The 24,032-nt window shown below is 47.9% G+C and overlaps 1 long non-coding RNA gene across 1 annotated transcript; it reads right to left on the bottom strand.

The window, feature by feature from the left end:
• Positions 1-11,771: 11,771 nt before the first annotated feature.
• On the bottom strand, positions 11,772-14,607 carry LOC129783540 (uncharacterized). The gene is made up of 2 exons (XR_008745337.1): positions 13,777-14,607; positions 11,772-11,934 (listed from the first exon to the last, which is right to left on the bottom strand). It is a non-coding gene; the product is annotated as an uncharacterized LOC129783540 (long non-coding RNA).
• Positions 14,608-24,032: the final 9,425 nt, after the last annotated feature.

Below are 24,032 nucleotides of genomic sequence, written 5' to 3'. Positions count from 1 at the left end.
CCCACAATTTCCAAACCTTTCCCATGCTGCCCAGCCTGATTGGTCTCAAAAAAATTTTATAATAATAAAAAAGAAATTTTTTTGCTTAGGAGTGATAGTGAGGGGATTCTCTTAACACAATTATCTTGAATTGCTTTTCCCTGTCCTGCTATTTTTTTCTTTTTTCTTTTTTTTTTTCTTTTTTCTTTTTTTTTTTTTTCAGAGAAATGTGGGACCTGATCTCCCGAGGAAAGCACTGAAATATTTAAAGTTTGTGCAAATGAAGGTGGCTGCTGGTTAGTAAATGAAATCCAGGCACTCACCTGGTAGTCCTTGGTGGTCGGGATGGGAAGGGGTTTCTGCGGTCTCACTCTGAGGAGAGAGGCATCAGGCGCGGTCCCCTCAACTTCTGCACCCTTGCTTTTCTTTTATTGTTATTAAGAGGGCTGTGATATTTTTTCTCTCTATGGAAACGCTTTCCCCCTCCCTCGTGTATATATAAAAATGAGCGATCACGGGGTTTGCGTCGTAACTCCAGACGTGGAGCCTTCATTTGGGTATGATTTCATTACAATGAAATCAGAGGGAGCTGGCAACGTCACAGGGCTGCGGTGCCTCTCCCCATTCAGAAGGGAAAAAGGGGGCGGGGGAGGGAAGACGTCTGAATCTGACAGCCTGGGAAGAGTCACCCAAAAAAGAGGCTGTTGCCAGTGCCGGGACTTTGGAGGATCACGCAGACATACTTTTCCCCCTGCTTCTCCAGGTAGCCAGGCACTTGGTGCAAAGATATTTTAAATGCAGAGGTTTTAATGCCTGTTGGGGTTTGCGGTACTGATTAACAGTGTTATCCCAATTAATGTGTTTCTGTTTGAAGAATGGGGCTGGTGCAGCACCTTGGCAGCATTTTGCTCCAGGTCGCCGCTTGTAACTGCCATCCAAAGCAGGGACAGAATTGCCCTGCTCACACTGGTCTACCTCTGCCTGGTTTCCCATCTCTAGAGGGTTTTCTTCTCCCATGCAGGCAGGAAAATCTATGGAAGACTGAAATTTCGTGAAACTTCTTCCAGGATGTGGTAGCATGGTCCCAGGTGCAGCATGGAGGTAGGGATAATGTATGTCTCGAAAAAAACCACCCTAAAACTCCCAAACCCACTGAGGTCCAGCAGAATTAACTCAGATTGCACCGAGCAGCAGCAAGTCAGGAAACACCCCTAGCCTGGGTTCCCAGTAGCGCTCTGGTCCTGGTGTGGTCAGAGGTCTCCTGAAATGCCCCATGGCACTGGTTTGCAAGCAAAGGTGCTTTGTGCTACAAAAAGGATGGGGATGGAGATCTCCCTGCTGGAAGCAGGTGTTGCTCCATGTGAGCCTGACATGAGACACCTGAAGGAGTCAGGTCTCTGGTGGAGGGTCCCTCTGATGGCCACCACAGATTTGCAGCTAGGATGGGGGGTCCTGGTGGCCCCAGAACTCTGCTCAGCCCTGCCTGCTTATCAGAGCTCCTCTCTGAAACCTGCTTGGAAATGCCATTGTTATCTTCTTCCAGCAAAGGGCTGGTGCTGTGCAGTTATCCCTCGGAAGGAACAAATTCTACGAAAAGTGGGGAAAATCCTCTGAGCAACCACAAGAAAAGTAATAGCAGCCAACAGTGGCCCTGGATGGGCTCCAAGTTAGGAAGGGGAGATGTTCTTGCTCCTGGACCACACCAGTGATGGTCAGAGCAGCTCCTTTGGAGAAGAGGAGCCATGATTGTGGATATTCTAGGATGAGCATCTTTGAGCTTCTTTCCCAGCCCCTGAAGATGCTGGCTGTTATCTGAGAGGCAGCGACCAGTAACACTGAGAGCTCCCCTTTGGCTTCAGTCCTGGGTTGAGCATTTTCCCCTTAATCACCTACAGCTGTTGGCTGAGACACATCAGGATCCACCGCTCCAGCAATTCACTCCTCTTTCATTTTCATTTGAAGCTTTCATCTCCTGGACTGACGTTTTCTTTTCCCCTCCTTCACTGGGACCTGGAAGGCAGCTTGGTTATCCAAATCTTTGGAGACTTTGGACGTATTTCTGGGCAAGCAAACCCACTTGCAGACTTTAACACAAAGAGCTGGGTAGGAAACTCCTTTAGAGGGACTTCTTCCCAGCAAAAGAGAGGGAAAACACCATCTGGCCCGCAGTCCTCTCTCCCTTCCCTCTGGCAAACACTTGTGGGCTCATTTATTGCAGAGGCACGAGCTTTCTCTAAGGGCTGCATGGTCCCTGGAGCTGATGAAACCCTTCAGCTCATGCTCTGCAGTGAGGAAGCAGTGATAGATGAGAGCTATTTCCAACCTGTCCCCTGCGGTGGAGGTCCATTAAAAATGATTTCCCCTTGTGGTCATCGTGGATGCATGAGTGCTGATCCTCAGCAGCCTTCGCTTCCCCCTGCTTGGCTTGTGTCCTGCCTTTCCTTGACGTCCACGGGGTAAGAAGGGCTTGAGTCAGCACCGTTACCTGGTAGCTTAATTAGTGTTGGTGGATCAGGGGACATTGCAGGGCAAGACCTGAAGCTTGGCAGGAGGTATCTAACTAGCTTTTTGAAATATATGCAATTCTTTGGGTGGTGCTAAGCTCCACCCAGGTTTGACTCAACCTGGGATTGACTACCCATGGAAGAAAGCTTTGTGCATGGGCTGGACAGTGAGGGCTTTGCCAGTGTTTCTCTCCCATCATGCCTCCTTGGAGAGGTGTGTATTGCATCCTTCCGCCCCCTGAGGGCTGCAGATGTTTGCTATGGTCCTTGCAGAATGATCGGGAGACCCTTGGACCCTGTTTGGCTTAGACGACTGATGGCCCTGCATGCTTCAGGCTGGGTTATGAACTCACCGCCCCTGATTTTGTTGGTCTGGAGATTGAAGAACGGGGTTGACCATGTAAATACATGTGGGATGGGAGCTCTGGGTGCTGACCTGGGCGACATGTGCATCATGAGTGGTGTGTGGGTGCTCAGAAAGTGGGTTCCCTTCTGTCTACCAGAGCAGGATGTCTCCACCCCATGCTCTGGCATCACATCCCATTGGATTAAAGAAGCACTTAAAAAGGGCTGGGGGAACAGCTGAAAATATCTCTGGTGGCATTTTGGACTCAGTTGTCACCTGCTCAGAGGAGATCATCTGAGGGATATAAAAGATGTGGAAAGGTTGTTGCTTCTGGCATGGGTCGTGGGTCTAGCATCCCCTGGCCCCAAAGGTAGGGCAAAACTGGTACCCCAGAAATCAAAGCCTGGTGAACCCCTCTGACACAAGGACTTGGTGTCCAACATCACCTCCAGGAATTTCAGGTGTTCAGGTAAAAACTGAAGCCTTGCTATTGCCAAAATCACTGGGAACTTGTGATTCAGGTACCTGGGGAAGGGAATATAGGTTAAGGAAAGGCACGATGTCAAAGTATATTAATTAAGCCTTCCTAAAACTCACTTTCTCCCAGAGGTGGTGAGGTCTTTAACTTACTTCAGCACATCTAAAAAAGTAAATTAAACTATATGAAGACTGTAAGCTGGGATAGGGTAAGGTCTATTTAGCTGCCCCCATACAAGTGATGGCTGCTCTACCTTTGCAACCATCCCATCCCTTCTGGTGGGGTGGTGGTCCTCTTTTACAGAAGCTTTCCTGAGGTTGAGAGGAAAGCATGTGTGATGGAGGGAGAACATGTGAATTTGTGTTTTTTATCCACTGTGATGCTTCAGGCTGGGCCCATGGATTGTGTGTAAATGGTTGGAAACGGGATGTTCAGCATTTCCCAGCCTGTGGCTGCAATAAGGTGACTTGGGGACATTGGGGAAGGGCTGATTCCCATACTAGGAGATCCTGTGGGACCCTGAGGTGGTGTTTGTCAGTGCCAGCTGCCGCTTGGGCTCTTAGGTGTCTGCAGCTACTGCTTCAGTCTTGCATGGGGGGGTGACAAGTGCAGTTACCCACTTCCACCATGGGTCCATCTTCACATGATTGGGGTTGAACCTCACCCCATTGGACTGAATTGGGTGGCAGTGGATCCCAAAGGTCTCAGGGAACCAGGGCACAAGAGCAGACTGAAGGGCGCAAAGTGACTCAATGCTTAACAAATTGCTTTCCTGGGCAGCCAGGCTTGAGACAGATCATCTCCATGACTGCAAAGGTGAAAAGCAATCAAAACCCTAAAGACATACTACATTTGAAGGAGTGGTGTATACACATGGGTCCCCATCAAAACTGAATCCTCCTGCCAGAATGACCCATGTAAATGTCAGTCTACTTATTCTTTTTCTGCAGATGGACAATATCTACCTGAGAGAAGCTGGGGCATGGAGGTGAATGTGTTTCCTGTCATCCAGCAGGTCACTGCTGAAGCCAGACAGTGAAAGCCATCTCCAACTCCTTAGCATATACTAGGGTATATTTCTGTGCTTTATTTACCCATAAAACACTTTGCTGTTGGGAAGGCTTAGTGTACTACAAAGTCCTTGCAGGAGGCAAATCTGCACGCCAGACATGGAATCTTCACAGTGATTTTATTAGGGGAAAATAGGAAAGAGAAGGCAGCACCTAAGAGAGAAAGATGAAGAAAGTCAAACTGCCTGGTTCATCCCTATTAGTCTGCTTTAAAAGCAAACCAGACCGTTTAAACTGTCACTGGCTGGCTACTGCGGCTTGCAGATCCCTGCTTCGGTCTTTGCTTTCTCAGGGGATCAGAGAGGAGATTTTGCTGCAAAACTCAAAATAACCCCGGCTGACCCTGGAGAAGGAGGGAGCTGTGCCGCGAACAGCCTGGGGCACTCCTGAGAGCTGGATGGTGGCAGAGGGGACTCAAACTCCGAAGTTTCTCTGAAAATTAGCAAACTTACAAAAAATATAGGTTTTGTCATGAGCACCCTCACACATCTCCCTTGTGCGTCTGTCTCTTCAGGAGCAGGACACCTTCCCACCTCTCTGCAGCCTCTCTTGCCAGCCTCAATTTCCTTCTGTGAATCATCATTTAAAGCCCAAATGTGGGCAGCCGAAGAGGATCTTATTAAAGTTTCATCACTACAACCATTGCGCTACTGGGAAAAATAAGATGAAGTGACTTTTGGTCATATCACACCAGAAGCCTTGAAAGCAAAATGCACGCCCCAAATACCAGCACAGAAGTCTTGCCTGGCGCAGGGAGGCAAAGGCAATGCAATGCGTGGTCCTGTTTACCACTTCCAGCACCAGAATTGCACAGAAGAGTCAGACACGGATGCACTGTAGGTCCATAGAGGGACAGAAGGGAGTTTTCTGGTTTGCTTTGTCACTTCTTTAATAATCTCTAAGACACCATTTGCGTTTTCAAGGCTGTGGAGGGGGAAGGATTGTGCTGTAATGCGAGGTTGCCCTTTTCCCATCTCTCTCTGTAACCCCCCAGTGAATGGCCCTTCCTCTCCCATGAGGCTGACTTTTGGTGGGTTTCTCTTCCCCATAACCCCATTTTGGGATGATTTTCACTCCTTCTGACAGGTCACAAGCAGCAAGTCCCTGTGTGTCTCTCCAAGGTGGCCATATTGCAGGCACTGAGGGATTGGAAAGCCCCATCACTTCGAGCTGGGACCTCAGCAGAGGGAGGAGAGGAGCTGGGGACATGGAATTTGTTAGTTTTTCAAGGGGTGAACTGTTAGTTTGTCTTTCTTTTTTCACCTTCTTGGCCCTGAGTCTCTTGCTGCTGCTGTGGCATCACAGGGGATTTACAGCCCTGGTCATACACAAAGCACTTGGCTGCCTGTAACGAGCAGCCCCCCACCCCACCTTCAGTGTTTCATGTTCCTGGCAATTAATTAGCTCTGCTTTGAGCTTTTGATGCCAATGTGATATCAGAAAGCCTCTCTGGGATAAAATGGGCTGCGGCTATTGTACAGATTGCTATATTTGCTTCTCCAAGAATCACTTGGGCCAAGCCCCAAGACCAGCTTCACCACTGACAGCCTTTAGGCATGAAATAAAGCTTGGCTCTTGATGCTTCCCCTCCAAAGGGAGGAAAAAAAAAAAAGCAATGGAGAAGAAAAAATAATCTTAAATCTTCCAAATTTTCTTTCCCAAGTGTTTGCTGCAATGTTTTTATCTGCTTCCTATTGCACCTCCTACCATTTCTTCAAAGAGGTGTTTGCACCTATCTGTACACATCGTATGTGCCTGCAGGTACATGGGCATCACATCTCTGGTTGGAAAGAAATCAAGAAAAAAATAAATGTAAAGGGAGTCAGCAGGAGTCTGGATCCACATGCAGGAGTGGCTCTGGCCTCAAGGCATTTATCCCCATAGCAGGTCCTAAACATAAAACCTATCTATATCCCATGGAGTGAAGAGAAAATCAGGGATCACTCCCACTGGTAAGGTTGCAGCAGCTGGATGAGGCGGGTGGGAGAGACATTGCTCAAGAAATGCAGTGGTTGTTTCTCTACAGATGGGTTAGCATTTCTTTGCCACTAGGATCGTGGCCATGGGATGGTCCCTTGACTCCATGATCCATGGAGAGGTGCTTGGGGTGGTTTCAGGGGCAGGGTGGGACACATTTGGGGGATGTAGGGCCCACCAGTGGGGCTCAGGGTCCTGGGCTAAGGGATGCCCAAGTCAGGGGATGAGTGAGGAGCCATTCCTAGGAAGCCTGAGGGATCAAGTGGGATTTACCGGGGTGGTCTGGGGTGCAAAATGAGACAGAATGCCTGAGGCATCTCCTGCAGGACCAGCGGCTCCTGGATGGGGAGAGTTTCTCCTTGACTCTCCTCCTGACCCACATGGCAATGATGTCAGGGGCAAATCCATCCCCAGTTTTGCTCCTGCTTGTCCCAGCTCAGACAAGCACACCTGCCTTCCTGGCACAGAAGTTTTTTTCTGTTTTTTTCAACATTCCCCTCCTTCTCAAGGGTGTTGTGGCTGTTGGGTTTCAATTCTACCCTTGCCGTGGGCAGGGTATAGTGTTTACCAGCCAGAGGCTGTAGATACCAATACAGGGACATAGTGATTACTATTGTTCCAAAACCCGATGGATATCACCCAAAAGAGCTGCAGATGGCATGCAAAACTCCCCCGCCCCCCACAGAGCCCAAGCACGGAGGATGTGGTGGAGGTTTTTGCAAGATGGACTTGCCAGTGCTCAGGTCCAGCCCTGCATTAACTCATGGCCGTTTGCCTCCACGGCGTCTCCAGAGCCTAAATTACTCCTGCTCTAAAAATACCATGCAATTAATTAACCTAGCTAAGTGCAATTCAGGTTGGTGACATAGCGATGAACTTTTTTGTTGCTTTTGACTCTGGCAGGAGTGAAGACAGGAGCTTTTGTCAGCTCTCTCCCAAACAGCCTGTCTGCTCCAATCTGCCGGGCGCAGCCAGAGGATGCTGGATGATGCTTGGGGCCCAGCTGTCAGTGCTGGAGGCCATTTGAGGGACTGTATCATTATCAAATTACCAAATTACACTGGCCCGGCCTCTTCATCTCTTGTGATCCATTTTCTTTTGTCAGGGTTGCTAAGGAACTGCCTGTGGACATTGAACGCTGCGATGAGGAGAGTTTCTCCTTTGCACCTTCTTGCAAGACTTTGCTGGCTAGATGCACAAGAAACAGCCTCCTGCAAAGGGGCTGAGTGTGCTCAAGCTATAGGTGCATATATATTCACAGATACAGACACATGGGCTCAGCTCTGGAGCTGCGTGATCCCTACGAAGCAAATGATAGGGTCACTTGTGCTCCAAAATTGCCCTCCACTTTGCAAACTCCACGAGGGTTTGTGAAGCTGGTTTTATGTGTATCAAAGCCCCAGCTTTTCACATGTTTGCGGCATGCAATTTGTGCTTGTCAAAAATGACTTCTTGTAGCAATGTTCTTTGCTTTCTAAGTCCTTTCTCCAATGTGTGTTCAGGAATCTTCTGGCTTCACCCTGTTTGGAGCAGCCGCAGCTCCCTGCACCTGGAAAGCATCCGGCTCATCAGCAAATCGTTCAGTCCTAAAAGTCTCCTCCACCCTGCAATCAAATAATTTCAAGAAACTCAATTAGAATGACATGACATTTCCAAAGAAACACCAAGGATGCATTCCGGTAATATTTTGGCCCTGCCAAAGTAGTTGAGATGGCAAATCAATAGTAAACATTTAAAGCTAGATGTATTTACAAAAAAAAATCAAGTTACCGATTTCCTATTATGCCTAAGCTTCCAGAGCACTGATGGGAAATTCGAACTGCATTTAACACACCTAGAAGAGGACTGAACAGCTTGATCTTATATACTTGCCCACATTATTGGTTTTCACTTCTCAAGTCTTCCGGCCACTTGCAAATCTGGATTAAGTCACCTGGCTCCCTGGTGAGCTACTGCTTTGGCCTGTGCCATAAGCACAGTTTATTGTGAAGGGTCTTGAGCCAAATCACCTTCCCTGAGAGACTATGACCTTCTCCTTTGGCTACATCTTGACCACGAAGCCAGGAGGCCAAATTTGTCCCCCAGGCTTGGCTTTGGGACATGTGTACTCCTCACCAAGCTTGGACCAAAAGTTGACAAGAAGTTCTGCACTTAGAAAGGTGAAGTCTTATTGTAAGTGATGACACTGGTCTCAAAAGTAAAAATGAAGGTGTTGACCCATTTGTTTGGTGTCTGAGAATAATGAGGCAGAAAGAGAAATTCCTGATGTTGTCTGGCAGGTCCAAGGTTCCCCATGTCCATTTGCTCACCTACTTCTGCCTCCAGACCCTCACTGTGCTGCTGATTCACGGCTATAAAATCATCGTGCAATTACTTTTTCCTACTGTCTCCTCAGACTTGATGTCAACTTAACATGCCTGCCGAGGGATTTGCCAGCCCACAGCGATGCACCCTTCTCTTCTAATGCCCTGGTTGAGTTGATAGCTGGAGTGGGAAAGTGAAATGAGGGGTTAGGCTCTCATCATATCACCAGAGATGGTGCAGCCACACACAGGCTGGCTTGGTAGGATGAGGCACAGTTTAGAGTTTCCTCTGATGACCAACCCAAAGCCTTTCTTTTTAAACCCCCTCCTTGGGAAAACCTTCCTACCTTGCTGGGCCAATCCCCATGGACCTGGGCAGGGCTGGCCAAGTGCTGGACCCTGGGTAACACACAGTATTGAACATCCCAAGAGGAGCCAAGGACAGGGAGGTGTGTGGGAACATCCAGAACCGGGTCAGAATAGAGCTGGTGCAAAGTTACTGCAGCCCCATAAACACACACACACACGCACACGCACGTGCACGCGCACACACACACACTCTCTCTCTCTCTCTCTCTCTGCTGTTACTAGTAAAACACCACAAGCTTTGAACTGACCTCACACCCTGGGTCAGCTGATGGTGGCTGCTCAAGCACGACAACCTGCTAGAGGCCATTGGTGTCTTCACTGCAGGGATACATGCAGGGTGAGCACCACACCAGAGAAAAGGGAGATGCCAAGGTTTTCTTTCTTACAATAATAAATATTATTAATGAGCTTTTTCTGTATTAATTAAATAGTGAGAACTATGACACTGTTAAAATGTTAATTGGGCTATTGGTCATTTCTTAACTCTGTGTTTACAATGTGTCCCCTTTTACCCATACAGATAATTTTGCTTCAGTCCAGCCATGGGCTAGTTTGCATCAGAAAGGACTGTTTGGAGCACAGGGGTTTGCAAGCACAGATATCCCAAATCAAATCAATGTGAGGGAACCTCTCTGGAAGTGCATCCCCAGCCTTTCATATGGCTAAGTTCCTTCCCCCCGCTTTCAAGGCTCCAAAATGCTGTTTCCTCTGCACAATTTGGGTGTTCAGCAACTTGTACCCTTGGCAAGGTCCCACCTAAATAAAGATTTTCATACTAGGGTGACAAATGAACTTGAACTTGTGGGTCTTGGCGCTACATTAGGGCTCCCTTTTCTTGTGCACAAGGATTATTTTTGTCAATGCAATTTAGCAACAAAGTTTTTTTTTCCTGGTGGTTGCAAATGCTTTGCTTACCCGGATGGTCTCAACATTCCTGGGCTGATGCAGGAGCTGGAGTTCATGTCACTCTGTGTCTTCTAGGGTCAGCAGCTGCAACACCTGCACAGCCAGGCACCCTGCGAGCTCCCCAGTCCAGCCAGGGCTCTGCAGACATCAGTATCATGCAGCCTTCCTCGTGAAGTGTCCCTTATCACTGAGATGCCGGGGAAATGTGAAAATGTACAGTGTTTCTCAGAAAAACATCTGTTTCTCGATGCCGTGGCCTTACCTGGAAGTGCGTAAATGCTTTCTTTTGGGTGACACTGAGCCCATTGCTTTGCTCAGCTGGGAACATCTTATTTCTTTTCTGAGGGAATATTTTTCTTGCCAAAGTACATTTTGATACAGAACATCATTTCAAGACGAGAGCCTGCAGATGTCAGTCTGAAAATGGCACTTGTATCGTTGTCAACATATACCAAATTCTATTTATTTTATTTTATTTTTTTTAAGTAAAAAAGATCCCAGAAAGCTCTGCTTGTCTTTCCTCGGTTCCTGGGACACTGTGGGTAAGGGGAATCCTTCTACCTATGCTACCAGTAGCAATGAGGCGACTCAGAAACCAGGGAAATCTGAGTTCAGCCTTGGCAAATTGTGCAGAAAATTTTTAATAAAACCCACTGATTTCCTAACCATGTCCCCAGCAATCCCATTCCACCATGAATCCTCATTTAGCCATTATGTTCCCAACCAAGGGTGTCTGGGGGAGGAAAGGCAGTTCCAGTGCAATCCTTGAAGATGCAATGCAATGTACATTCTTCAATGAAAATATTTTTTTGTTTATATGGGACATAAGAATTATTGTTCACAGAAATCCTGGGCATGTCTGCTGGGGACCTGTTATGGTGAGAGGAACTGCAGCTTGCACCCATGGATGCTCACCTTGCCAGGGCACAGCAGGGCTCCCCAGACAAAGGACTCGGAGGCCAAAATGCTAGCACCAAAATACTGGGGAGAGTCCCACCAAGCCGATAACATAAGCAGCAATGACACGGTCAGCTGGCCCATACCACATCTCAGAGGTGTCATTTTTAGACTCCAGGTTTCCTACCTGGTAGCAACTCGACAGCAATTTTCCTTGCTCATGGGAAAGGCACAGCATTTTTCTTCTGCTCTTTCTTCGGCAAACTGTAAAAATTTCAAAAGCCAGGAGAGAATTCCATGCCATCGGAGTGCTGTGACCCTTCCCAGGGGCTGGCATGTTGTGCCATAGTGTGCACTTGGAGGAGATGCTGTTGGATAGGACTCCTCAGCTGGGTCCATGTGCCCACCAAAATGCAGAGGCTTAGCCTCCAACTTGCTGGATTTCCACACCTCTCCGGGCAGCAGCTCCAAACACCTTGAGGACCTGGGGGTGGCATTTTGCAGGGAGAAGCCTGGTTTTGAACCCTGTTTTCTTCTTACTGTACAGTTTGGGATCTTCCCAAGGAATGGTCAAGTGAAGGAGAAGGTGGGACTTGCTAAAGGCCATGGAGGGTTTAAGGTCAAGCTGAGAGGCCATGGGACGGGGCTCAACCTGCTCACCCGGTCCAACATGGGGAAATAGAAATTCCTATTTCTATTTCTATAATTTTTTCTCTCTGCCTTTCTCAAAGAGTTACTGCTTCCAGGTGAATTATGAACTAGAATTATACACAACAGCATTAACACACTTTTATTTTACAAAAATAAACCCAGGCGTATGTGTTACCTGGTTTTGCACAGTAGTTCTGCAGGGTGAGTGGTGCAGTCCTGAGCCTCTGGACATTTCGGCTTTTCTGAGCAATCAGATGTCTCTCTCTCCTCATACCACTTTATTTCCTGCTCATAATTACAGTTTTCCAACATTTTTTTTCAAGCATCCCTTGCCTCTTCACGTTAAATGGGTTGTCTTGCTCTCCCAGTCTCCGAGGTGTCCTGGAGAGACTTCTCACAGCTCCATTTCTCTTTGGTTTAAACAAGGCAATTGCAGCTGATCACCTCCCTCTGACTGGTTTTCACAAGTGAGGAAAGAGAAGACAAAGGGGACGTTGGAGATTGGCTGCAGCTTGGGCTCCCTCTTGGACCTCCCATGCTCACAATGAGTGGGGACGTCCCTGACACTATGGGATTGGCTATGACAGGTCATGTCACAACATGTCAGACATCCGTAAAGCAAATGTCTCTGTCTGGGCCAGCTCCTGGCACTATTTGGGGTCAGTCAGGAGAAATGGGCACATACAGGACCCATGGACCTGGCTTGGGTTTGGATGACTCTTACGCCCCAGTGGCTGGTTCTCCCCAGAAAGGGAGTGCAGACACAGTGCTGGAGGTATCTACAGCTCCTTGGTGAAGCCTACACTGTCTCTTAATGCTTATGCCCTGGGGTAAGGTGTTGGCCAGGAAGAGGTTCATTTGCTACCTGGTGCCTGGATTTAAAGCACTGAGAGTGGCTTCCCCTCATGCGGTACATTGCAAAGAAGCAGGCCACAAATCGTGGGCACTGGCCAGGCTAAATGGGTCAACGGGTCTACCTTGACAGTCCTTATGGTCAACAAGCAAAGATGAGCTCCCCACGGAGCCCAAGGAGAGATGCTGACTCTTGCAGCACAGGGGGACCCGAAAGGGCACCCAGTTTGGGCTGGCTGCACTGGGGCAGCAAATCCTTCCTTCCTGGCCAGGCAGTGTGTACTCCTTCTCCCCAGAGAGCGCTTCAGCTCTCCAAGGATGGCATTGCCTGTCTTAAACCGGACTTAGAGCAGTAAGTATTTGCACTGCCTTCTTCCTTGCAGAATAGGAAGGCCAGGATGTGAAAGTCCATTGCGTATCAGAAAGATTCAAGTGGATGATAACAGCCTGTGCAATGCTATTGATTATGCATAATAGGTGATCATCTCAAAAACAATCAACAAAACACAGACCACCTGAAAACTCTGAAATGCACCTGAAATTACAGATCTCTCCCTTTAATGTCTTTCTCTTTTTAACATGCCTTCAAAAACAGAGAAGGTGAACCTCACTGGAGGTTTTGTTTTGTTTTTTTTTTAATGTATTGTGGAGAATCATTTCTCCTGATGCCCAGAGAGATTGTCTCCAGACAGAAGGAAGTCTGAGAGAGGAGCATCTTTCTAGGAAGGCTGGTTTCAGCCACTGCTCATGTACTGCTTGGCAGTAGGGGCTGGCAGGAACACATTTCCCCTGTGGTGAGCTACCACATGCCTGGTGATGAGGAAGAGCAATGCAGGCTGACCCCACCAACACTAGATCTGGCAAGGGGAGCCCATCTGGGCTTCCAGGAGTGAGTTTTCCCCTTTGAACCCCTGGATGAGGTGCTACTTCAATGCAGGGATGTTTGGGACTGCCCAGATTAGGGCAGCTCCACCAGCTTCAGGCTCTGCCTGGAGTCCTTGATGGCTGGAGATGCCAGAGGTGCTTGGATGAAGCAGCTGAGGGTTCAGAGGGCACTAGGCCCCGAAGTCCTGCAAACCTCAGCTCTCAGAAGACACAAGGTGACTGAGTTTGAGGAGTGCAAAGTATCAGAACCCAGTGCTGATGCCCAGGTGGACACGTCTCATCACCCACAAGTCCACCCACATCCCATCAGTGGATGTGGCCTGAGGGATGAGATGTCCAGGAGCTCCTAGGAGGGGCTGGAGGGGACCAAAGTGAGCTGGGAGTGGGAGGGGAATGAGACCTTGCAAACTAGAGGCACTCCTCCAAGTCCTGTCTTGGTTCTGGTGGGGCACCATAAGGCAATGTGCCACCGTAGGCAGGTGGTGGATAGGTTTTCCTGTTTTGACCTCACTCCTGGCTGGAGGAAGAGGAGGGCTGGAGGGCTCAGGAGCTGCCTTACCTGCTGAGGTTTTGCACCGCCGCTCACATTTCCACTTGGTTTCAAAGCGGTTGCTGTTTCCTCGGCACCCCCCAAAGATGAAGGGTCGGCAGGTGTCTGCCTCTGCATGGTAATACCAGAGCAGGGCATAGTGCTGGCAGGAACCCTCGTCCATTGGCTGCAGGCAAGGGGCTGCAGGGAAACACCGCCAAACCCCCACTCATGTGTTGGACCCGGGTGGGAAAAGGCCACATTCTGCCACCCCCATCCCTCCCTGCACAAATAAGTGGGGCTGGTCCAGGGACCCCCCACTGCCCCACAGTCACCACTTTACCACACAGTAATGGGGCTGGCAGAGCAAAGCAGGCAGCAAGGACCAAGGCAGGGCATCTGGCAGTGTATTTCCATAGTGGGATGAGCATGCGGCTCCTTGTTGCTCCATGGCACTGTCTGCCCCTGTGGTGCCCATCTTAGTGGTCTCTGATGTTTTGCAAGAGGATGATTAACCCCTGGGTCCTTGGGGGGTCTTTGCAGGGGTGGTTGCAGTCGGGGTGTTGCCTGGGGAACTCTCACTGTGCATTTTGCTGGTGGGGCTGGACCACACTGGACTGGGTGAAAACACCCTCCGGTTTGTTCACTGCCAGCTATACACCCTGGGGCAAAACCAGCTGCTTTTAAGTCAAACCCAAAACTGAGTTCTGAGTCTCTGTTTGCTGGCACGTGTAACTCCTTCAGTGCCATGTCCCCCTGATCTCAGTGCCAAAAAGCACTTCCCACCCAAGAAGTGACTTCACTAAATGTCACTTCATTCAGTGCATTTCACCTGGTAATTGGCTGTGGGCTTCTCGGCGCTTGTGCTGAGAGGGACCCGTTAGCTGCTGTGCCTGGGGAGCTGCTGGGGAAGCAAATGGAAATCACACATAACGAGGGCATGCAAACAAATTACCCACCTTTTAAATATAGATCATTGGAGCCTTACATGGCTTTCCGCTGGCTAACAAGTTCTCTTAATAAATGTCACAGAGCAATTGGCAAGGGGAGGGAGAAACCGGCAGCAATAAAATTCTTAATGGTGTTAAACAACTCAGTCAGAAAGGTTGGGTGTTAGTCAGAGAAAATGGAAGTATTTGTGGTTGTTTGCAGGAGATAAATGTCAGGCTGGAGTTTTGTAAATCTGCGAGCTTTGAAAAGCCAGGAGCGATTGTAATCTGGTAGTAATAACCCTCCAATTGCAGAATCCTGTTAACCTTTAGGGCGCCTGTCCACACTCATCGCTTATCAGAGCGATTTATGAGCCCTCCTGCCTCAGACCTGGGCTGTAATGGGATTGCTGGCTGGCGACGGCTGCAGCTGCGATTCAATAACATGTGGTGTGCCCCATCGATCTGAAACCACCCAGATCCCAAATGCTGCCTTGATATAAAGTGAGTTTAAATCCAGATGGATGATGTCTTTGACATACGCCACAAACATCAGGAGAGTGCTGGGGGGCGGGCAGGAGGAAGGTGGGGTGCAGTTCTAAGCTTAGCTGGGTTTGGGGGATTTGTTTGGTCCTTAGCAGATTACATGGGGGGAAAAATGGAGGCCATCATCAATGAGTTTGACTTAAAACTCTTCCCAAAGCTCTGGGAAAGGGCCATCATGGGTAATAAAGGTCAATACACATAAACTGTAGGTTAACATCTTGGTTTGGGCTGTAAAAGTATGTCACATTGGGGTGTCTTGCTCTGTATGAAAGTGTAACGTGATTTTATTTTTTTTAAATTATTTCTAGAGTAGAAGTAATGGTTGGTCAATACATGTACTGACTGGCCAGCTGGTGAGCTGACTGGCCAGCTTTTGTGCTGATGAGCCACTCAGATGCCACACGGCCAGTGCAGAAAGCTTTGCCCTGTATGTGCTGGAGGGCCAGAGTTTGTGCAGGACCATTGCAGGGGCACAGGACGTTGCATTTTAGATGGTTCCCTTCTACTGATAGGCATCCGGCTCTGTGAGTACCTGCTTTGAGACAGAGCACTGGTGCCATCCACCTGCCTGGGTCAATGGCAGTTCCACTCATGCTACCCAGCCCTCCTCCTGGTGACAAAATCTGAGCAGCCACATACTAATTTCTGACTTGCTGAATTGCAAGAAATTGTCTGGACTCTCTTTTTGAGTCTGCCGTGTCTTGCAGGGTGTTTGGATTTTGGATTTTGAGCACCAAGTGCAGAAAGCCCTCCACAACCAGGCCTACAATCTCCTATTCCCTGCCCCACCAGCACTCTGCATCATATTTTCACTCTGCTTCTCCTATAAATCAACACTCAAAGCCCTGTTGAGGAGGTCAGAGGGTCCATGGGAGGCTGTGGCATGAATTTGAAGATGTGATGGACCTGGAGGAGGGCAGCTGATGTGGGTCCCTCTGCATGAAGGTCATTTCAGGTTACTGCTAAAATTTAAGGCAGTTACCCAGACACCACTCAAGTCAGTCATGTCAAAGGCTGCTTATTGCTTCCTTCAGCATCCCAGGGGACAGGGAGACCCATAGGACCTGGAAAAACCACTCAACTTCCACTATCCCATGAGTACAGGAGAAAGAGGATATCTGACTGGTAGCTCTTCTGTGCCAAAGGAACTGGATTGATTATCAGGTCTGCACGAAGCTGAGCCAAGCACTCCCTCACTGTAATGCTCACTACAGTGGTTCATGGTCAGAAGAAAGGGTAGATGACCTGAAATGCAGCCAAAACTGCCCCATCCTGTCCTCTCCCTGGAAAGATGACCATTCTCAGCCAGGCACTAATGGATTTACATGTATCCATCAGGTTCATCTCCTGGGCTTTTCCATCAGGACACTGTGTCCCACTGCATCCCAAGGTGGTCATGGTGCCTCCTGAGGAACTACCCCATCAGCTGTGCCTACAGAGTGGGCCATGAACCTCCCTCCACCCCATGGGCAAGTAGCAGGACTTAGTTCACCTTCCTGTGGCTCAGCAGCCTTCATCCCCAAAATGATGGCTGCACCTCATCTGCCTGGTGCTGCTCAGGATCCTACTGGGAGCTTGATAATACCTAAAAGTGTGTCCAGTCTTGAATCATGTTGTTGCCCTGTCCCGTTGCCTGGTGTAGAGGGAGATGCAGTGTGAGGAGATGCCACTCACTGGTGTTCATGTACAGGCAGGGCTGTATTTCATATGTCTTCAGGGCAGGACCTTGGCCCTTCTCTCTCCCCCTCTCTCTTAGGCACCACAAAGGGACAGAAATAGAATTGGTTGTTTTTTCTGTTAGCTATAATCAGTAGTTTTACCCATTAAAGCGTTCATGAGGCCCTGGGCAGAAATAGTCTGTTATAGCTTGGATGTTTGGTCTCAGAGATGTAATTTCTGGCTGGTACGAAGTTTCACTAGAAGTTGCAAAGGACGTGGAGGGGAAAGAGGAGACAAAATAAGCCTGAAACAGCTGCCATTTTCCAGCCTTTCAAAATGCATCCTTTTGGAAGTGGTGATCATCACTGAGGCCATGTGTATTTGGCTTTTTCCTCACCCATCACCCCTTCCGGGGCATCAGCTTACCTCATCTCCAAGCCACAGATCAGCCCTTCTCAGCACCAGGGCACCACAGCATGGGAGCTCTCAATGGAAATCCCATCACTGCCTTATTTCTGCCCAGCCCCAGGGAACAGGATTTAGCACTGGGTTCATGGAGTGCTCCAGAAGATACCAGTTGCCATGGTTGGAAGGAAGGAAAGCATGTAGCCACGCAGCTGCACTTACCTGCAGTAAGTGAAGTTGGCTCCATGAAGGGCTTCACTGAAGCCAATGTGGTCATGCTCTGAGTTTTATTAAGCATTTCTTCTTGGCTTTCACCATCTTTTCTGGTGTGTTCCTGAGGCTGAAAATACCCTTGGAGCTGCCTGTTGATTTCAGCTGCCGCCAGACCTGCGGATTTAATTGCTGGGTCAGTGAGGATGAAATCTGGTCCCACAGTTTGAAAGCGACCATGCTTTGGTAAATGGTTGTAGCTCAACAAAATTACTGCCATTGAACAACACAGTGTAGGAGACAAGTCACAACACAGTGTTTCATTGGGCAAAGCCTGCAGACCACTGGGGTACATGGTCAAGGTAGGAAACCTGTTTTCAAACCACATATACACATATAGAGAAGGGAAAGCAATTAAGGAGAGATTGTACCATCTACTGGCTTCTCAAGGAAGGGAGCAGGGGATATGCTAAACTTATTCAGAATAAAAGCTGGTTTTGAGGAAGTGGTTCCCAAGAAGTGTGCTGGGCATTCATGGGACCTCCATGACTGCATGGACATGTTTCCAGTGTCAGTTGGGATGGAGTCATAATCAAAACTACATGGATAATTAAATGCTGCTGGATCAGCATCTCCATAGGATAGGTCACCGGAGGTGCTAAGCACTGCCAGTCTTCACCGGTAAGACTTGTTAACTAAAAGGTTGCGAATCCACAAAAGGAGTTAGTTAAGTTATGCATGTCCAGCTGTGTTTGGATGTGTTTGAGTCCGTGGCTCCAACATCCTTCATACTGGGCATGCCTTGAGGGACAAGCATGATCTGGACCAGGCTAGCAAGCATGTTAGCAAAGAAGATATTTTAAGAGTTCTGGTTTTATGACGGATGTACAGAGTTTGCAGGTAGAGGACAGTAGATCTAGTAGAGCCTGGCTGTGCAAAACCCAGAAACCTGTTTTGAAGCAATGTGGACCTGCAGACTGAATCCATTCCAGATTAATGCTCTGTGGTGCATCCACTGTGGTTTTGATCCAGCTTTGCTTTCCTTTGCTAACTTAATTCTAAATGATGGTCTGAGTATGAGGGATGGAGAGGAGCACATGCTCCTGGCTGAAGGATTGACCACCCAGATAACAGGCAAAGGTCCTTGTGTAACACCGGAGTCATGAAGGCAAAACACTTCAGCAAGGGTTGTCCTTTGCAGGAGCATGTAGACTGCTCTGTCCAAGATCATTCACAGTGCAGGATTAATTTTCTCTGATTTATTTACATTACATAAGCAAATGGAGCCTTGGGGCAAGGGCAGGATTCCAGGTGCAGAGCCATGGATAGACATCAGGGAGAGATGTTCTCTACCCTGACAGATCTGCTTTCTAAACACAGAGCAGGAGGAGAAACAGAGCCTGGAAACGACTATCTCATGTCTAGTGTAATCTGGAATATCCCACACCAAGAGAGTTCCCAGCTACTCCAGGCACCTGTGTCTGTACTGGTTTCTTACATCCAGGGCAAGGATGCTGCTTCTTGACCCACCTCTCTGTCTGGATAGTCCTTGCTTTGTAGAATGCTCTACTTTCATCACTATGAAACAATGTTTTATGAAGGCTAAAAAAATTAATAAATCATATAATGTTAAAAGTTATGAAGGAAAAATTAAAGCAAATCCATTCCTGGAGAACATGAGTTCACTGCAAATCAGTTAAGCTCTGAAGTTCCTCCTTTGTCTATTCCTGTTTAAAACATTAAAACCAAGCTGTGATGAGGGACCCTTTCCAGGTCTAATGATGGCCTTGAAATGTAGTAGGAAACATTCAGGTTAGATGGGATGTCCCAGGGTAACTGAGACATCAAAGCTGTGTTGATGGACATGACACAGACCTTCAAGACACCTGTGCCCATAGAGAGGATCCAGCAGGCTATGTAATCCAGTTTATATATGGGCAACTAGATCAACACCCAGGCATGAGGATCAGATCCCAAGCTGGAAGATTTCCTCTAAGTGCTTCCATGTGAGCTAAGTGTCTTTAAAACCTACTATGGCCAGATGAGACCCATAAACTGGTTCAGCATCTTCTGTGGAAAAATGAGACCCTGCGTCACTTGCCCACATGGAGGAACCAAGGCCTCCCTGAAGCACAGAGGATGAGCCCCTGCCTGAACGTGGGGAGTCTACCCTGAGGGTGACAGATTGGCTGTCCAGACTCTGTAGACCATATAGATTAGAGCTCCACACCAGGAACTTAAAAGATGAACAGACACCTGCACTGTAAGCACCTCACTGGAGCTTATCATGTTGATTGGGATGGTGGAGCAACAGGATCTGTTTTGTGGGCAGGGAGAGGTGTTCCTGTGAGTGCAGCTTTTAAAGCTGGGTGTCAGGAACAGCTTTGATTCTGTCTTGCAGTAGTGGGTGGAAGCAGAAAACCTCTTGGTGACCCTCTCAACCCTGTTTTCTCATATTCCTCTCAAGGAATGCCGCCCCCCATATAGAGCCAGGGTCTAAAAGCAGTTGGTGATCCAGGGTCATTTTCTGCACTGGATCACAGATAAAAGGACTTATTTTTAACAACATCTTTTCACTTGCAGTTTCAGGATGTTTTGGGGCAAGGAGAACATCTTTTACCCTACTGCATGAATTCACATGCATTTCTATGTAGGTATTGGCAGCCTTGTCCCTTTCCATAAGCATCCTTCCCAACTCATCCCCACAATCTGCAAACATAAGACAGACAGGGCATAGTTTGTTTGCTACTTCTTTTTTCCCTGTAAGATTTTTCCACAAAATCAATTTTACAGGCAGTACATGCTCTCATGAACTATTTTCCACCCTTTTTTCCCCCCTCTTCAAAGCCTTCAAGTGCCCCCTAACATCTCTAGGCAGAAACGAGTGCAACTCCAGCTTAATGGATGAAGCATCTTGGCAAGTGATGGTGAGCCCAAGTCCTCCTTGGCCATAGGCAGACCCCATGGAATAAGGCAGGAGTGGGGCAGCTGTTTGCTGTCCCTCAAGTAGCTGGACCTCTCCAGGGCAAGGAAAGCAAGGTCCTGAAAGCCTGACAGCCTTGTGATGCTGGGATTCTGGGGTAAAAACACTCCCAAATGTGGGTAGGTTTTGTGACTCTTGTGGCACTGGTTGGCAGTTATTCAGCACTGGAGAGGAGAGGTCTGTGTGTCAAGAGTGCCACAAAGTAGACAGTAATGAAAAGGTTGTTATTAGGAAAAATGCAGCTCCAGACTTTCTGCTGTGACCCAGTGCCTTTCACAAATCAGCAGGGAAATGGAGATGACCAGGGAGGGAAGCTTTGCTGACAAAACCACAGGGGAAGAAATGTGAAGACAGGAGGTTTAAAGGGAAAAAATTAAGAGTTTGAGTAGCAGGTCAGGACTATGGCAGAGACCTTGTGGTCCAGAAGCCCGCACTTGTCTCTGAGCGTGGAGAGGCAATGAGTCTCCACTTGCTGCTAATGGGGTGCTATTTGCTCTGCTGAGCCAGCATGTGCCGGCACTCAAATTGCTCCAATTTAGTTGCTGACAGATGTCAGAATGGTGGCCCTGAGCATGGCTTGCCAGCAAACTTACCGCATCTGCCTCTCATTTCACTCCTGACCACCTCCTTCACCTCCTCCTCCTGTGCCACGGGGGAAAAGCAGAGGTTAGCAGTGCTTTTCTACCTGGCACCATCTCCCTCCTCTCTGTGCCCTGTCTCAAAACTGATTGCCCCACCAGAGGTGGCCTCTGGTGAAACCACCTCAGCTTAGGTATGGCTGAGATCAGAGACATACATGTGGTGTCATAGGGACCTCAGTTCAAGATTTGTGGCTCATCAGGGAAATGATTCCCTTTGCAAAGTCATGGCCATCCTGTAGCCAGCTTCTCTTGCCACGAGGAGCTGGGATCCCCAGACCAGAGTGAGGACCATGGCACAATTCAAGCCTGGGTCGGCTTTCCAAGGAGTCTCCCCAACCCTTTGGGCACTGTCCCTGAGGCCATGGTCTCTCAGATGTCCCTTATCTCTGAGAAGCTTCATCAAGCCACCTGCATCCATGCAAAAGGGCTACTCAAATTATACTACAGGCTTGACACATCAAAATGGGCTGTAGCACTAGGTTTAGATGAGATGTAGCGGCACCTCATTTTGTTCTCTGCCTCTTTACCAGCTAATGCCATTCCCCACAGAGCAAAACATCTGGTCTCATGGACTTTGGGTCTATACTTCACCCCTGGGCCAACCAACTGCCACTGTTTCGGCTAAGCATCTTCCATGCGTGTTGGCTGTGTCCCTACTGCACTTCACATGGTCACCACCTCTCATCCTTTGTAGGGATGACAAATTTTGGGGCACTTTCTACGTAGGGAGCTGGGCTCTTCAGCAGCCCACACACAGGGCACCCTTGCCCATAACACCTATGCTATAACTAATCCTGCCTGGCCTCCACACACTGGAAAGATGAAAGTACCATGTTGTATCAGTCAAGTGCCATAAAAGACATTTGCTCAGGCAACACGATGGAGATTCCAATGTTAGGGGAGCTGCAACAGCGATTTTGCCCTGACCCATGTGGGTCAACCACTCCTTCAGGATTTATAAACTCAGAGCAGCAGCTTTTGCAGCAATGTCAGCTCCCTAACCACTTTAAAAATGGGGCACTATTCTCTCTCCTGCTCTTCCTTTGTATTTGATCAGCCTTGAGGCATTGGCACTTATCTGCCAAGCAGGTATTTTAAGCATCATGGGGAGGAAGGGAGAGAAGAAATGTGCTAGAAAATTATCTCCAGCTCTGTCCCCAGGTGAATTCAACTTCTAAACACCTGCCAAAGATACATCCATATACTACTCTTTTGAAACATATGCAAGAGGGGAGCTTGTATCCATCAGCAGAATCTATTCACAGTACTTCTGGTTTATTAACATGATTCAGGATCCTATGTGTTAAGGCCCAAGGAAGAAGAAATCATTTTCCACTTGCAGAGTCTCTGTGCTACGCTAAATTAAGCAAACTAATAGCAACAGAGACAAACCATGCGTTAGAAATAGTCCACAAACAGCAGGGAGGAGGGAGAGGAGTAACAAGCATTACAGTATCTCTTAACTAACGGAATGCTTATGGAAATAGGGATAAGGTGCACATGCATGCCAAATGAATCCTTATCTATAGCACCGTAAGAAAATATACCAAAATAAATCCATGAGGGACAGCAGTTTAAAATGTAAGACTGTAAGCATACAGCCATTAGTTTCATCTGAAATGCATTTTAATCGCTCCCATCCCAATGAACTCATTTCACATCCATGAAAATGTGTTCTATGTTTCCACTTATAACCCAGTCTTCGATCAGTACCATTAAGGATTTATATAACATCAAATGCACAAATACACAATTAGAGCATAGAAGAAGTACTGGGTGCGTATTAAAAGAGCTTCTAAAACTGAATTCCATCTTTATGTGCTGTTTTACTGATTCTGGAACAACTAATACTTTTGTCTTTATCAGTTAGAGGTAAGAGTTGTTGAGGAGGCACATCCAGCAAGCGAGGATTTGTTCTAGGACTGTTCTCTTCCAGCAGAGCTGCACAACAAAAGGAGAAAATAAAAACCAATCTGCTTGTAGGCAGCAGCACATCATATGTCTCACACAACCACATTACTGACCATGCCAGTCTCCGCAATGTGTAAGGCAACCCACAAATACTCAGAGAAACCGTTTCAGAGATATTAGTTGGAAAATTCCAACCCTCACTCAGCCAGTGCCCTTGCGGACTGTAGCATACAAAACCTGACAACCAGAAGACCAGGACAAAATTCAAAGCAATTTTTCAATGCCTCTATTGATTAAACTTTCAAAGTTACCCTTATTTACCAAAAGCGCCCTGCTTGAAGGAGCAACAGATCTGAGAGAAGAACACAGATTTGCGCTGCAACAACATTCATTTCAGTACTAAGCAAACAGCAAAATTTCCCAAGAAAACAATTTCTTCTGCATATTCAATTATTTCCCTCTTTGTGAACTCTATGAAGGAGAAGAAAGACATATGTTTCCTGCATGGACTGGTCTAACAGCAATACCTGCGGAGTTGTTCAGATGAACGCCTTCAACACCGCGTGGAATTGATATGCCATTCTCAGCCTACCTGGTGTGTTCGGCAGCTGCGACATCTTGCAAGAACAGGAGACAAACTGCTGGCAGCATTCAGCGCTGCTGGTAATGGCAGAAATCTGGTCCATCGTTGCACTGTAGTTGAGCTGCAGCACAGATAACTTCTCCAGGCTGTTGCCTCCCACAGAAGTCTGCGTTTGCAGATCATGGTACACAGTTGTCCATACTTTGTCCTCTGAAATTCAGAGAGGGCAAAAAGGCAAAAATTGGTAAAAGACAGACAGTGGAACTGAGTTAAAATAAATCTAGGCCTTTGACAAAAGATAAAAATATTCTGCAAGATGACTTTTTAGGGGGTAGTGTGGAAGAAGGGCACTGCACAGGAAAAGTTACCATGTGAGAGCACAGTTCCAACCACCGTGAGCTGATGAAAACAAGAAACCC

This window comes from Falco peregrinus, unplaced genomic scaffold (genome assembly GCF_023634155.1).
Source record: "Falco peregrinus isolate bFalPer1 unplaced genomic scaffold, bFalPer1.pri scaffold_51, whole genome shotgun sequence".
Classification (NCBI taxonomy): domain Eukaryota; kingdom Metazoa; phylum Chordata; class Aves; order Falconiformes; family Falconidae; genus Falco; species Falco peregrinus.
This window is presented reverse-complemented; position numbering and strand designations above follow the sequence as displayed.